This window comes from Pristiophorus japonicus, chromosome 19 (genome assembly GCF_044704955.1).
Source record: "Pristiophorus japonicus isolate sPriJap1 chromosome 19, sPriJap1.hap1, whole genome shotgun sequence".
NCBI lineage: Eukaryota > Metazoa > Chordata > Chondrichthyes > Pristiophoridae > Pristiophorus > Pristiophorus japonicus.
Genome location: NC_091995.1, coordinates 25,958,303 through 25,972,673, shown reverse-complemented (window position 1 = coordinate 25,972,673; position 14,371 = coordinate 25,958,303).

The window sequence follows — 14,371 nt, the reverse complement described above, 5'->3', positions numbered from 1 at the left end:
GTCGAAAGCCTTCTGAAAGTCCAAATATACCACATCAACTGGTTCTCCTTTGTCCACTTTACTGGAAACATCCTCAAAAAATTCCAGAAGATTTGTCAAGCATGATTTCCCTTTCACAAATCCATGCTGACTTGGACCTATCATGTCACCATTTTCCAGATGCACTGCTATGACATCCTTAATAATTGATTCCATCATTTTACTCACTACTGAGGTCAGGCTGACCGGTCTATAATTCCCTGTTTTCTCTCTCCCTCCTTTTTTAAAAAGTGGGGTTACATTGGCTACCCTCCACTCCATAGGAACTGATCTAACTCCTTTTTGAATATATTTAGTGAATTGGTCTCAACAACTTTCTGTGGTAGAGAATTCCACAGGTTCACCACTCTCTGGGTGAAGAAGTTCCTCCGCATCTCGGTCCTAAATGGCTTACCCCTTATCCTTAGACTGTGACCTCTGGTTCTGGACTTCCCCAACATTGGGAACATTCTTCCTGCATCTAACCTGTCTAACCCCGTCAGAATTTTAAATGTTTCTATGAGGTCACCTCTCATTCTTCTGAACTCCAGTGAATACAAGCCCAGTTGATCCAGTCTTTCTTGATAGGTCAGTCCCGCCATCCCGGGAATCAGTCTGGTGAACCTTCGCTGCACTCCCTCAATAGCAAGAATGTCCTTCCTCAGGTTAGGAGACCAAAACTGTACACAATACTCCAGGTGTGGCCTCACCAATGCCCTGTACAACTGTAGCAACACCTCCCTGCCCCTGTACTCAAATCCCCTTGCTATGAAGGACAAAATGCCATTTGCTTTCTTAACCGCCTGCTGCACCTGCATGCCAACCTTCAATGACTGATGTACCATGACACCCAGGTCTCTTTGCACCTCCCCTTTTCCTAATCTGTCACCATTCAGATAATAGTCTGTCTCTCTGTTTTTACCACCAAAGTGGATAACCTCACATTTATCCACATTATACTTCATCTGCCATGCATTTGCCCACTCACCTAACCTATCCAAGTCGCTCTGCAGCCTCACAACATCCTCCTAGCAGCTCACACTGCCACCCAACTTAGTGTCATCCGCAAATTTGGAGATACTACATTTAATCCCCTCATCTAAATCATTAATGTACAGTGTAAACAGCTGGGGCCCCAGCACAGAACCTTGCGGTACCCCACTAGTCACTGCCTGCCATTCTGAAAAGTACCCATTTACTCCTACTCTTTGCTTCCTGTCTGACAACCAGTTCTCAATCCATGTCAGCACACTACCCCCAATCCCATGTGCTCTAACTTTGCACATCAATCTCTTGTGTGGGACCTTGTCGAACGCCTTCTGAAAGTCCAAATATACCACATCAACTGGTTCTCCCTTGTCCACTCTACTGGAAACATCCTCAAAAAATTCCAGAAGATTTGTCAAGCATGATTTCCCTTTCACAAATCCATGCTGACTTGGACCTATCATGTCACCTCTTTCCAAATGCACTGCTATGACATCCTTAATAATTGATTCCATCATTTTACCCACTACCGATGTCAGGCTGACCGGTCTATAATTCCCTGTTTTCTCTCTCCCTCCTTTTTTAAAAAGTGGGGTTACATTGGCTACCCTCCACTCTATAGGAACTGATCCAGAGTCAATGGAATGTTGGAAAATGACTGTCAATGCATCCACTATTTCCAAGGCCACCTCCTTAAGTACTCTGGAATGTAGTCCATCAGGCCCTGGGGATTTATCGGCCTTCAATCCCATCAATTTCCCCAACACAATATCCCGGCTAATAAGGATTTCCCTCAGTTCCTCCTCCTTACTAGAACCCCCGACCCCTTTTATAACCGGAAGGTTGTTTGTGTCCTCCTTCGTGAATACCGAACCAAAGTACTTGTTCAATTGGTCCGCCATTTCTTTGTTCCCCGTTATGACTTCCCCTGATTCTGACTGCAGGGGACCTACGTTTGTCTTTACTAACCTTTTTCTCTTTACATATCTATAGAAAGTTTTGCAATCCATCTTAATGTTCCCTGCAAGCTTCTTCTCATACTCCATTTTCCCTGCCCTAATCAAACCCTTTGTCCTCCTCTGCTGAGTTCTAAATTTCTCCCAGTCCCCAGGTTCGCTGCTATTTCTGGCCAATTTGTATGCCACTTCCTTGGCTTTAATACTATCCCTGATTTCCCTTGATAGCCACGGTTGAGCCACCTTCCCTTTTTTATTTTTATGCCAGACAGGAATGTACAATTGTTGTACTTCATCCATGCGGTCTCTAAATGTCTGCCATTGCGCATCCACAGTCAACCCCCTAAGAATCATTCACCAATCCATCCCAGCCAATTCACGCCTCATACCTTCAAAGTTAGCCTTCTTTAAGTTCTGGACCATGGTCTCTGAATTAACTGTTTCATTCTCCATCCTAATGCAGAATTCCACCATATTATGGTCACTCTTCCCCAAGGGGCCTCGCACAACGAGATTGCTAATTAATCCTCTCTCATTACATAACACCCAGTCTAAGATGGCCTCCCCCCTAGTTGGTTCCTCAACATATTGGTCTAAAAAACCATCCCTTATGCACTCCAGGAAATCCTCCTCCACCGTATTGCTTCCAGTTTGGTTCGCCCAATCTATGTGCATATTAAAGTCACCCATTATAACTGCTGCACCTTTATTGCATGCACCCCTAATTTCCTGTTTGATGCCCTCCCCAACATCACTACTACTGTTTGGAGGTCTGTACACAACTCCCACTAACATTTTTTGCCCTTTGGTGTTCTGCAGCTCTACCCATATAGATTCCACATCATCCAAGCTAATTTCCTTCCTAACTATTGCCTTAATCTTCTCCTTAACCAGCAATGCTACCCCACCTCCTTTTCCTTTTATTCTATCCTTCTTGAATGTTGAATACCCCTGGATGTTGAGTTCCCAGCCCTGATCATCCTGGAGCCACGTCTCCGTAATCCCAATCACATCATATTTGTTAACATCTATTTGCACAGTTAATTCATCCACCTTATTGCGGATACTCCTTACATTAAGACACAAAGCCTTTAGGCTTGTTTTTTTAACACCCTCTGTCCTTTTAGAATTTTGCTGTACAATGGTCCTCTTGTCTCTCTCTCTCCCCCTCCCGGCCCTGTGTCTCTCTCTCCCCCCTCTGTGTCTCTCTCCCCCCCTCCCGTGTCTCTCTTTCACCTCCCCCCACCCCCGTGTCTCTCTCACCCCTGTGTCTCTCTCTCCCCATCGTGTCTCTCTCTCTCTCCCCCGTGTCTCTCTCTCCCCCCGTGTCTCTCTCTCTCCACCCCCCTCGCTCTACCCCCCCCCCCCCACGGTCTCTCTCCCCCCCCCACATGTGTCTCTCGCTTCCCCCCCACCCCCTGCCGTGTCTCTCCCTCTCCTCCCCATGTCTCTCTCTCTCCCCCTCTCCCATGTCTCTCTCTATCCCCCTTCCCTGTGACACTCTCTCTTCCCCTCCCCCGTGTCTCTCTCCCCCCCATGTCTCTGCTCCCCATGTCTCCCTCTCCCCCCCTTGTCTCTCTCTTCTCCCCCCCATGTTTCTCTCTGCCCCCGTGTCTCTCTCTTCTCCCCCCCATGTCTCTCTCTCTCCCCCCATGTCTCTTTCTTTCCCCCTGTGTCTCTCTCTCCCCACATGTCTCTCTCTCCCCACCCCGTGTTTCCCTCTCTCCCCCTCCATGATTCTCTCTCTCCCCCCCCATGTCTCTCCCTTCTCTCCCCCCATGTCTCTCTCTGCCCCCCGTGTCTCTCTCTTCCCCCCACCCATTGTCTCTCTCTCCCCTCACCCGTGTCTCTCTCTCTCCCCCTCCCTCCGCCCCGTGTCTTTCCCTCCCTCCCCCCCGTGTCTCTCTCTCCCCCCGCCCCCCCGTGTCTCTCTCTCCCCCCGTGTCTCTCTCTCCCCATTCCCGTGTCTCTCTCACCCCCGTGTCTCTCTCTTCCCCCCGTGTCTCTCTCTCCCCACTCCCGTGTGTCTCTCACCCCTGTGTCTCTCTCTCCCCCCGTGTCTCTCTCTCCCCTCATGTCTCTCTCTCTCCCCCGTGTCTCTCTTCCCCCTGTGTCTCTCTCTTCTCCCCCCCCGTGTCTCTCTCTCTCCCCCCGTGTCTCTCTCTCCCCTCATGTCTCTCTCTCCCCCGTGTCTCTCTCCCCCCAATGTCTCTCTTTCCCCTCCCCCCAGTGTCTTTCTCTCTCCCCTTCCCCTCTTGTCTCTCTCTCTCTCACACCCGCACCCCCCGTCTCTCTCTCCCCCCTCCATGTCTCTCTCTCCCCTCCCCCCAGTGTCTTTCTCTCTCCCCTTCCCCTCTTGTCTCTCTCTCTCCCCCTCCCAGCCCCGTGTCTCTCTCTCCCCCCTCTGGATCTCTCTCCCCCCCCCCGTGTCACTCTCTCTCCGACCCCCCCATGTCTCTCTCTCTCACCCCCCCCCGCCGTGTTTCTCCCTCCCCTCCTTGTCTCACTCCCAACCCATGTCTCTCTCCCCTCCCCCCCACCGTGTCTCTCTCTCCCCCGTGTCTCTCCCCCCTCCATGTCTCTCTCTCCCCCCGTGTCTCTCTCTCCCTCCGTGTCTCCCTCCCCCCTCCATGTCTCTCTCTCCCCCATGTCTCTCTATCCCCCCGTGTCTCTCTCACCCCCATGTCTCTCTCCCCCCCATGTCTCTCTCTCCCTTCCCCCCCAGTGTCTTTCTCTCTCCCCCTTCCCTCTTGTCTCTATCTCTCACCCCCGCCACACCGTCTCTCTCTCTCTCTCCCCCCGCCATGTCCCTCTCTTCCCCCCCGCCGTGTCTCTCTCTCTCCTCCACGTGTCTCTCTCTCTCCCCCTTTCCCATGTCTCTCTCTCTCCACCTCCCCCATGTCTCTCTCTCTGCCCCTTCCCTGTGACACTCTCTCTTCCCCTCCCCTCGTGTCTCTCTCCCCCCAGTGTCTCTCTCTCCCCCTGTGTCTCTCTTCCCCCATGTCTCTGCTCCCCCTTGTCTCTCTCTCCCCCCCATCTCTCTCCCCACCCGTGTCTCTCTCTCTCCCCCCGTGTCTCTCTCTCTGCCCCCCCCGTGTCTCTCTCTGCCCCCCCGTGTCTCTCTCTTCCCCCCACCCCTTGTCTCTCTCTCCCATCACCCGTGGCTCTCTCTCTCCCTCCCACCCCGTGTGTGTCTCTCTCTCCCCCTTCCGCCCCTGTGTCTCTCTCTCCCCCAACCGTGTCTCTCTCTCCCCTGCCCCGTATCTCTCTCTCTCCCCCAGGTCTCTCTCTCCCCCCTCCCATGTCTCTCTCTCTCCCCACCTCGCGACTCTCTTTCCCCATGTCTCTCTCTCCCTTCAGTGTCTCTCTCCCCTCCCCGTGTCTCTCTCTCTCCCCGCCTCGTGTCCCTCTCTCCCCATGTCTCTCTCTCCCCCCAGTGTCTCTCTCCCCTCCCCGTGTCTCCCTCTCTCCCCCGCTCCCGTGTCTCTCTGTCTCATTCCCGTGGGGGTCAGTGGTCTAGAGGTAGATATGCTATGTGAGAACTGCATCAATTAGCCTCAGCCTTGGGATGTCCTGCTGTCCATGGTCTTGCAGAGAAGGGTGGCTCTTTGTTATTTTAGTGGTGTGGATCATCCTGCAATAAGAGTAATTTAGATGGGGAGGTGGGCACTGTTGTTCTGCCACCAGGGAGCGCATCCTCTGAAGCCCCAAGGGACCCCAGCATCCCTTCGGAGCACTGTATATAAGCCGGCCCCTCAGGCCTGTTCCTCATTCTGGAGTGTCTTAATAAAGACTGAAGTCACTGTTACTTTAATCTCCCTGTGTGCAGTCTCATCTGTGTTAGGAACATAATAACTGGCGATGAGTATGCGAATCCAATGCAAAGATGCAGCAAATTGTGGGAATCCTGGAGAAGTTCTCGGAGGGTGAGGACTGGGAAGCCTATGTTGAATGGCTAGACCAATACTTTGTAGCCAACGAGCTGGATGGAGAAGGAAGCGCTGCAAAAAGGTGAGCGGTCCTCCTCACGGTCTGTGGGGTGCCGACCTACAGCCTCATGAAGAATCTTCTGGCTCCAGTGAAACCCACAGATAACTCGTATAAGGAGCTGTGTACAATGGTTCAGGAGCATCTTAACCCGAGGGAGAACGTGCTGATGGCGAGCTATTGGTTCTACACGTGGCAGCGATCTGAAGGTCAGGAAGTAGTGAGCTACATCGCCGAGCTAAGATGACTTGCAGGATAATGTGAGTTTGATGGCTACCTGGAGCAAATACTCAGAGACTTTTTTATACTGGGCATTGGCCACGAGATGATCCTATGAAAACTTTTGACTGTAGAGACACCGACCCTCAGAAAGGCCATTGCGATAGCACAGGCATTTATGTCCACCAATGATAACACCAAACAAATCTCTCAGCATACAAATGCTAGCAATGTTCATAAATTAACTGGAACTGTGTTTGCGAACAGAAAGGTACAGGGCAGAAAGCACGAGTCTGCAACTGCCAGCAGGCCTCAGGTGACCCAGATGACTCAGATTCAGTGACAAAGGATGAATGCAAGGCAATTCACGCCTTGTTGGCGTTGTGGAGGCTTTCATTCAGCCTATTCATGCTGCTTCAAAGGGTATGTTTGCAAGAGCTGTGGAACAATGGGGCACCTAAGCTGCAAGCTCTGTAAAACCTGCTAACCACCACGTGGCAGAGGAAGATCGGTCCATGGTGGATCAAAGCAATTTTGAGCCTCAGAGAGAGGAGGCAGATGCTGAAGTTCATGGGGTCACACATTTTCGACGAAATGTCCACCTATAATGCGAAATGTAAAATTGAATGGCTTACCCATAGCCATGGAACTGGACACTGATGCTAGTAAAAAGATGTTTGAGAGACTGTGGTGCAACAAAGCATTCAGACCAGCCCTGAGCCCCATTCACACGAAACTGAGAACGTACACCAAAGAGCTTATCACTGTCCTGGGCAGCGCCATGGTCAAGGTCACCTACGAGGGCATGGTGCATGAACTGCCACTGTGGATTGTCCCGGGCGATGGCCCCACACTGCTTGGAAAGTGCTGGCTGGGCAAAATCCGCTGGAACTGGGATGACATCCGAGCGCTATCACATGTCGATGAGGCCTCATGTACCCAGCTTCTTAACAAATATCCTTTTTGAGCCAGGCATTAGAAATTTTTCAGGGGCGAAGGTGTGGATCCACTTGGTCCCAGAGGCATGACCCATTCACCATAAGGCGCGAGTGGTATTTCACATGATGAGGGAGAGAGTAGAAATTGAGCTGGACAGGCTGCAATGTGAGGGCATCAACTCCCCAGTGGAATTCAGTGATTGGGCCAGCCCGATTGTTCCAGTACTCAAAAGTGATGGCACGGTCAGGATTTGCGGCAATTATGAAGTAACTATTAATTGTTTCTCTCTACAGGACCAATACCCGCCACCTAAGGCAGACGACCTATTTGCGACGCTGGCAAGAGGCAAGACGTTCACCAAGCTAGACCTGATTTCGACCTACATGACGCAGGAGCTTGAGGACTTTTCGAAGGGCCTCAGCTGCATCAACACGCACAAGGGACTGTTCATCTACAACAGATGCCCGTTTGGAATTCGGTTGGCTGCAGCGATCTTCCAAAGAAACATGGAAAGCCGACTCAAGTCGGTACCACGCACGGTGGTTTTTCAGGATGACATGCTGGTCACGGGTTGGGACACCGTCGAGAACCTACAAAACCTGGAGGAGGTCCTCCAGCGACTGGATCGCGTAGGGCTGCGGCTGAAGAGGTCGAAATGCGTCTTCGTGGCAACAGAAGAGGAGTTTTTTGGGAGAAAGATCACCACAGACGGCATTTGGCCCACAGACACCAAGACAGAGGCTATCAGGAATGCCCCCAGGCCACAGAATGTCACGGAGCTGCGGTCGTTCCTGGGACTCCTCGACTATTTTGGTAACTTCCTACCGGGATTAAGCACCCTCTTAGAGCCCCTACATGTGTTATTGCATAAAGGTGAGAACTGGATATGGGGAAAAAAACAAGTAATTGCTTTTGAGAAAGCCAGGAACATTTTATGCTCCAACAAGCTGCTTGTATTGTATAACCCGTGTAAAAGACGTGTGCTAGCATGTGATGCATCGTCATATGGAATCGGGTGTGTATTACAACAAGCCAACGTTGCGAGAAAGTTGCAACCTGTCGCCTATGCCTCGAGGAGCTTGTCTAAGGCCGAGAGGGCCTTCAGCATGATTGAGAAAGAGGCATTAGCATGTGTGTTCAGGGTAAAGAAAATGCATCAGTATATGTTTGGCCTCAATTTTGAGCTGGAAACCGATCACAAGCCCCTCATATCCCTGTTCGCTCAAAACAAGAGGATAATTACGAATGCCTCAGCCCCTATACAAAGGTGGGCACTCACGTTATCAGTGTATAACTATACCATGCGCCACAGACCAGGAATCGAGAACTGTGCGGATGCTCTCAGTCGGCTACCATTGCCCACCACGGGGGTGGAAATGGCGCAGCATGCAAACTTGTTCATGGTGGCGCAGCCCGCAGACTTGTTGATGGTCATGGAAGCGTTTGAAAATGATAAATCACCTGTCACGGCCTGTCAGATTAGGACTTGGACCAGCCAAGATCCACTGCTGTCCCCAGTAAAAAACTGTGTACTGCATGGGAGCTGGGTCAGCATCTCTGTTGAAATGCAAGAGCTAATCAAGCCATTCCAGTGGTGAAAGGATGAGCTGTCCATTCAGGCAGACTGCCTGTTGTGGAGTAATCGTGTAGTGCTACCCAAAAAGGGCAGGGAGACATTCATCTCGGATCTCCACAGCACACACCCAGGTATAGTAATGATGAAAGCGATAGCCAGATCCCACGTGTGGTGACCCGGTATCGACTCTCACTTAGAGTCCTGTGTACAGCAATGCAGCGTGTGTGTTCAGTTGAGCAACGCGCCCAGAGAGTCACCACTAAGTTGTGGTCCTGGCCCTCCAGACCATGGTCGAGTATTCACTATGCAGGCCCGTTTCTCGGTAAAATGTTCCTGGTGGTGGTGGATGCTTTTTCAAAATGGATTGAATGTGAAATAATGTCGGGAAGCCTGAAAGCCTGAGGGCCATGTTTGCCACCCATGGCCTGCCTGACATACTGGTCAGTGACAACGGGCCATGTTTCACCAGTGCCGAATTTAAAGAATTCATGACCCACAATGGGATCAAACATGTCACCTCGGCCCCGTTTAAACCAACTAAACTATGGACATGGTCCCAAGTGGATCACGGGCACGGTGATAGCTAAAGAAGGGAATAGGGTGTTTGTAGTCAAACTAGACAATGGACAAATTTGCAGAAAGCACCTGGACCAAACGAGGCTGCGGTTCACAGACTGCCCTGAACAACCCACAGCAGACACCACTTTTTTCGAGCCCACAACACACACCCAAAGGATCAACGACACTACCACGGACCAGGAAATCAAACCCATCACACCCAACAGCCCAGCAAGGCCAGGCTCACCCAGCAGCCCTGCAGGGCCAACAAGATGCCAGTCCAGCGAGGTCACAGCCAACACACCAGATCAGACATTTGTACCGAGGCGGTCCACCAGGGAAAGAAAGGCTCCCGACCGCCTCACCTTGTAAATAGTTTTCACTTTGACTTTGCGGGGGAGTGATGTTGTGTATCTGTAAAGCATGCACTCCCATGTTCCGCCACCAGGGAGCGCATCCCCTGAAGTCTCAAGGGATCCCAGCATCTCTTGGGAGCACTGTATATAAGCCGGCCCCTAAGACTTCTTCCTCACTCTGAAGTGTTTTAATAAAGACTGAGGTCACTGTTACTTTAACCTCCCTGTGTGCAGTCTCATTTGTGTTAGGAACACAATAGACACGACTGTGAGGGAGCCCGACCAAACTCCCTGTATTTACTGATACTGGGCAATCCAGGACGCGCAGCCATAGTGCAAACAAATGAATGACAGTGTGTGTGGACCTTCTATCAGCATCTTTGCAAATAATATTTTGTGTTACAGGTGTGACAAAATATCAGGAAGAGGAATGTCACCAGCACTATTTGTTTGTTTGTATTCTTGGGAAGTGGTCATTATCAGTAAGGCAGTATTTATAGCCTATCATTAGTTACGTGGATGGCATTAATTTATCTGCCATTCTCTAGGCTGATGATGTTCTTTAACTTTGCTGAACACTTGTTGGAAGTGTGCATGCACTTTCTACCCATCACTTTGGGGACTTGGGAGGTTGCGCAGTGCCACGTGACCCAATTTCTAGCTCATAGAACCTTACCGCACAGAAGGAGGCCATTCGGCCTGTGTAGGTTCTTTGAACTCCACAGTGTGTGTTCTCTTCTCCTTGACCACAAATCAGCCTGATTCGGGCAGGGAGAACTCCAGAGCAGGCCTCAAGACCACGTAGGTCCGATTTACCACCCCGGGCGAATTCCGATCCCAACTCCGGGGAGAGTGTGTCCGATACCAGAGGGGTTTCGAACCCCGACCCCTGGGCGGAGTGACTGATCCCAGTGGGTAGTCCGATCCCCAACCCCAGGGGCCTTTGGGAGGGGGGAGAGCTTGGAGCCCGGGAGGATGCAATCCTGCTCTTCCTGGCCCGCAAGCAGTGCTGCAAAGGCACTTACCTTCTAACCGAAGCCTCCCTTCAGCTGCCAGGTTTCCCAATGCCAGCCACAGTTAATGCTGCAAAACAGGTAAAGTCAGAGGATGCCTGCCTCATTAAAATGTTTAAATTGCCAACCTGCCTCCTGGGAGCAGGTTGACTGCCCACCCCTTGTCCCTTCCTGTTAGCGTTAGTGTTTTCTCAGAAGAATCACTCAACACTCAGAGTCGGTTCCAATGCCGATGCGGCCTTTATTAACTCTTAGCGGGGAAGAAGTCTCAGGACTGTATCCAGGCTTCTCTCCACAGAACAAAGGGTTACATGGACTTTTATATGTTTTACAACAGTTACAACAGTTTACTACAGTTACACAGCCCATCACGGCTGGACACAAGCCAATCATAACGATTATAGATTACATATAGGTTCTTTTAACCCAATAGAATTCCCCTGGTGCCTCAGGAACTACATGTTCGGTTATTGTCAGCTCGGGCTGATTGATGACCTTGTTACAGGAGATAGGTTCTTTCCCTATCTCTTTCTTCTTGGGGAAATAATTGGTTTGTGACCTTGTTTACAGGAGATGGGTTCTCTCCTTATCTCTTTCTTCCTGGGGAATTAATTGGTTTATTATTCTTATCCTGCATCCAAGGCATTCCTGGTAGTGGGCCTCACAGGGTTATTGCTCAGTCAATAGTTCACAGCTTGACTATCTGATTTCCCATCATGCCTGGGCAGCCATTTTATGTGTGGCCACTTTAAACTTATATGAGTTTAGATATATTTAGCAGGTGCCTAATGCCTAGTGTTTTGATATATTCTGCAGGTGCCTACTTCCTACAACAACTCCCCCTTTCGGTAAAGGGACTAGTCCTAGTCCCCTTTTAACCGACCATTCTACCTTTACTAGATTTTTGTGCACGGCCCGGTACTCCCTGCCTCAATGTGCTGGCCAGTCACGTGGTTTCAGGAGTCCCGGTTGCTTAAATTAAATTGACAAAGGCCAAATCCTCCTGCCCCCTTATCAAACAGGTTTGTTTAGTATCCGGGGAACGGTTATTTGTCCCTCTTCACTGTGCGTGGTGTCTGCATGCCTGGCAGGCCATTATGCCCCATGTTATCGCTAAGATCAATTGTATCCCGACCAGTATGTGTGAAATTATTCGAATCCAAGGATGGATGTTCACATTTATTCCCCAGTCCCAGACCTTTCTCCACCAACTCTGACTTTGTAAGTCTACATCGATATCTTCTTCCAGTACTTTGATTTTAGTTTGCAGTTGTGATAGAGCTTTATGGATTGACCCACTCTGAGCCTCAACTCTCGTAATACTTCAGTTAGATGTGGGATAGGGACCTGATCTGGCTCGTCATAATCCTGTAAATGATCATGGAGCTGATCGGTTACCTCAATAACTTCGGACTTCCGGCGCCTAACCTGGGTGATATGCGCTTGCCCGATCGTGACAGGTCGTAGTGGCGTAAAGCAAAAGTTCGGCTGTGGTATAGGGCACTGCAGGTCATTATACTGGTATGAACGCTCTGTGGTAGAGACGCAGTATCTTCCCTTCCCTCCGTAGCCTGCCCTTGCGAAGTGCATGTGTGCAGGCACTATTTCTAGTACACACCCGTCGGTTCGGTTAAACCCGCACTCGTCTAGCTCACCTCGGCCCACCGGGTGAGGGCATACTGTGATTTCCCCCTTTTGCTTGCAATCTGCTAGGGAAATCCCGGTAAGTATGTTGTTTCGACGAACAGCAGAGGTGGTGGTCAGATAGTAACGGATTTTCCCGTATTACTCCGATATTCTCTAGTTGGTATAGGGGGAACGGCCCTGAGTCCGGCGTGGCTATGGGGATCATCAGGACTATCCCTATCCCGGTAGTCCTACCCATCTGACAATCTGGAATTGCTGGGTATACTCGGGTCAGTCCCTTCAGAGTACAATTATCCAGTGTCCCCCTCTGGTTAGCCAACTGAGCCAGATGTGAACTGTCTATCCAATCGGGTACTTCCCCGCGTTGGATCTGGTCAAGATTGTGGCGGATCTGTCCCACCATCCACAGACCATAAGCGTGACAGAGTTGCCTCTGTCTTTGCTTTCCTGTATCTTCTCTTTCTCTATCAATGAGGTGATTGATGGTTTTGGCGTGAGCTTTCAGGACTGAGATGCCATCCAACTGGATTTCGGCACCCTCCTTTCCTAGGTTGGCTTGGTCTTCCTGGTTTTGCTCCACCCTCTTCAATAACCCCTTCATCACCCCTCTAAGCTGTTCCACCCTCTCATTTAATCCTTGTATGTCTATCGAGTTCACTACGGAGGTCCCTGTATTGAAAACGGTAGCAACATCATTAACTATATCCCTCTTCATCCTGTCCCTGTCCCCGGAATCTACTGGCACCCATTGCATTGCCAGCCTGCTGCATTACAACTTTACTTAATACATTGTACATTTTCCTTGAATGTTCCATAAGTATTCCGGCATCTGGATGCCTGAAATATTGATCAGGACAGGCACAATTTCATGTTTAACATTATCATACAATAATTCCCTTTCGTTGTACATTACAATCCCATTTTCTGGTCCCTTAGTAGTTATGGGACAAGGCAGTTCCTCGGGCAATGTAGTGGTTCTTATGGGACGCGGTGTCGGAGGGGGTGAGAAACATACATACAATGATATTGCAGCCGCCCCCACCTCCTCGTAATACCCACACAGTCCCATTCCCTTCTTGCGGATGACTGATTGCTGGGACTGTCCCGGAGGCGCGCAAATTATGCCGAAAGTGCATTCATCGGGCCCTTTGACATCCCTCCGTTTAATGCAACTGCTCCTTATACCCGTGGAGCACTGCACGCATACTCTTATTCTTATTAGGATTCTTATTAGGATTCACTTGTAACCATGCATTAAAATAAGTCCTGTCCTTGCTCCAGTCCTTGGCTGCTGGGATGCACATTCCATCCGTTAAATTAAACAAGACTCCATAGTTCATGTAGTTGTTTATTCCCAGCATGCTCTGCTGTCCGTCGGTGTTGCCCAGGGTATGTGCATGTCGCAGGGCTATCCATATTACAAGTAGCGCCATTCGTATTCCCATTCCGGTAAGTATTATCTGTAATTTTAAACAGAAGGCCTGGTCGTCACCAGGGGTTAGGTTTTGCTCTACGGATATCCCTGTCACCCTGAAAAATCAGAAGCACAAGGTTATAATCGAACCATTTCGAGTTGAATCTGTAGGGCGTGCGCCCGTGTCTTTACCCACTTAAATATTACCCAAACTCCTATAATGACCAAGGCCAAAGCTATTCCTCCGAACATCGTTGTCTGCTTTACCGTTAGGTTGGGTTTGTGGACTACACCTACCCACCGTGGGGTACATTGGCTCTATTTTTGTTTCCTCTGTTAGGTGAGTCTTTTTTTTCTATTAAGAAATCCAAACTAATAATGTCCAGTATCTTAAACGGCTGTCAATGGAAAGGGTTAACTCCTTTCCAGGTTTGTAAGAAGACCTGATGTCATTACGTGACTTCACGTAATCATCTGAAAAAAAAGTCTTTGTGCCTTCAAAACTTGCTTAGAAATTAGGAATCCGTTAAACAGCATAAATCAATAGAGTAAACTCCAATGTTTTCTTAACTTCTAATTCAAGTACTTGCCAAATAATTTTTTTTTTAAATTTCTCTCTTTCTCCTCGTTATCTTCAAAACCCTCCTGCTTGTTTAGACTGTTCAGGACTTTTCTTGATAAACACTGTCCATTTTGGAAAT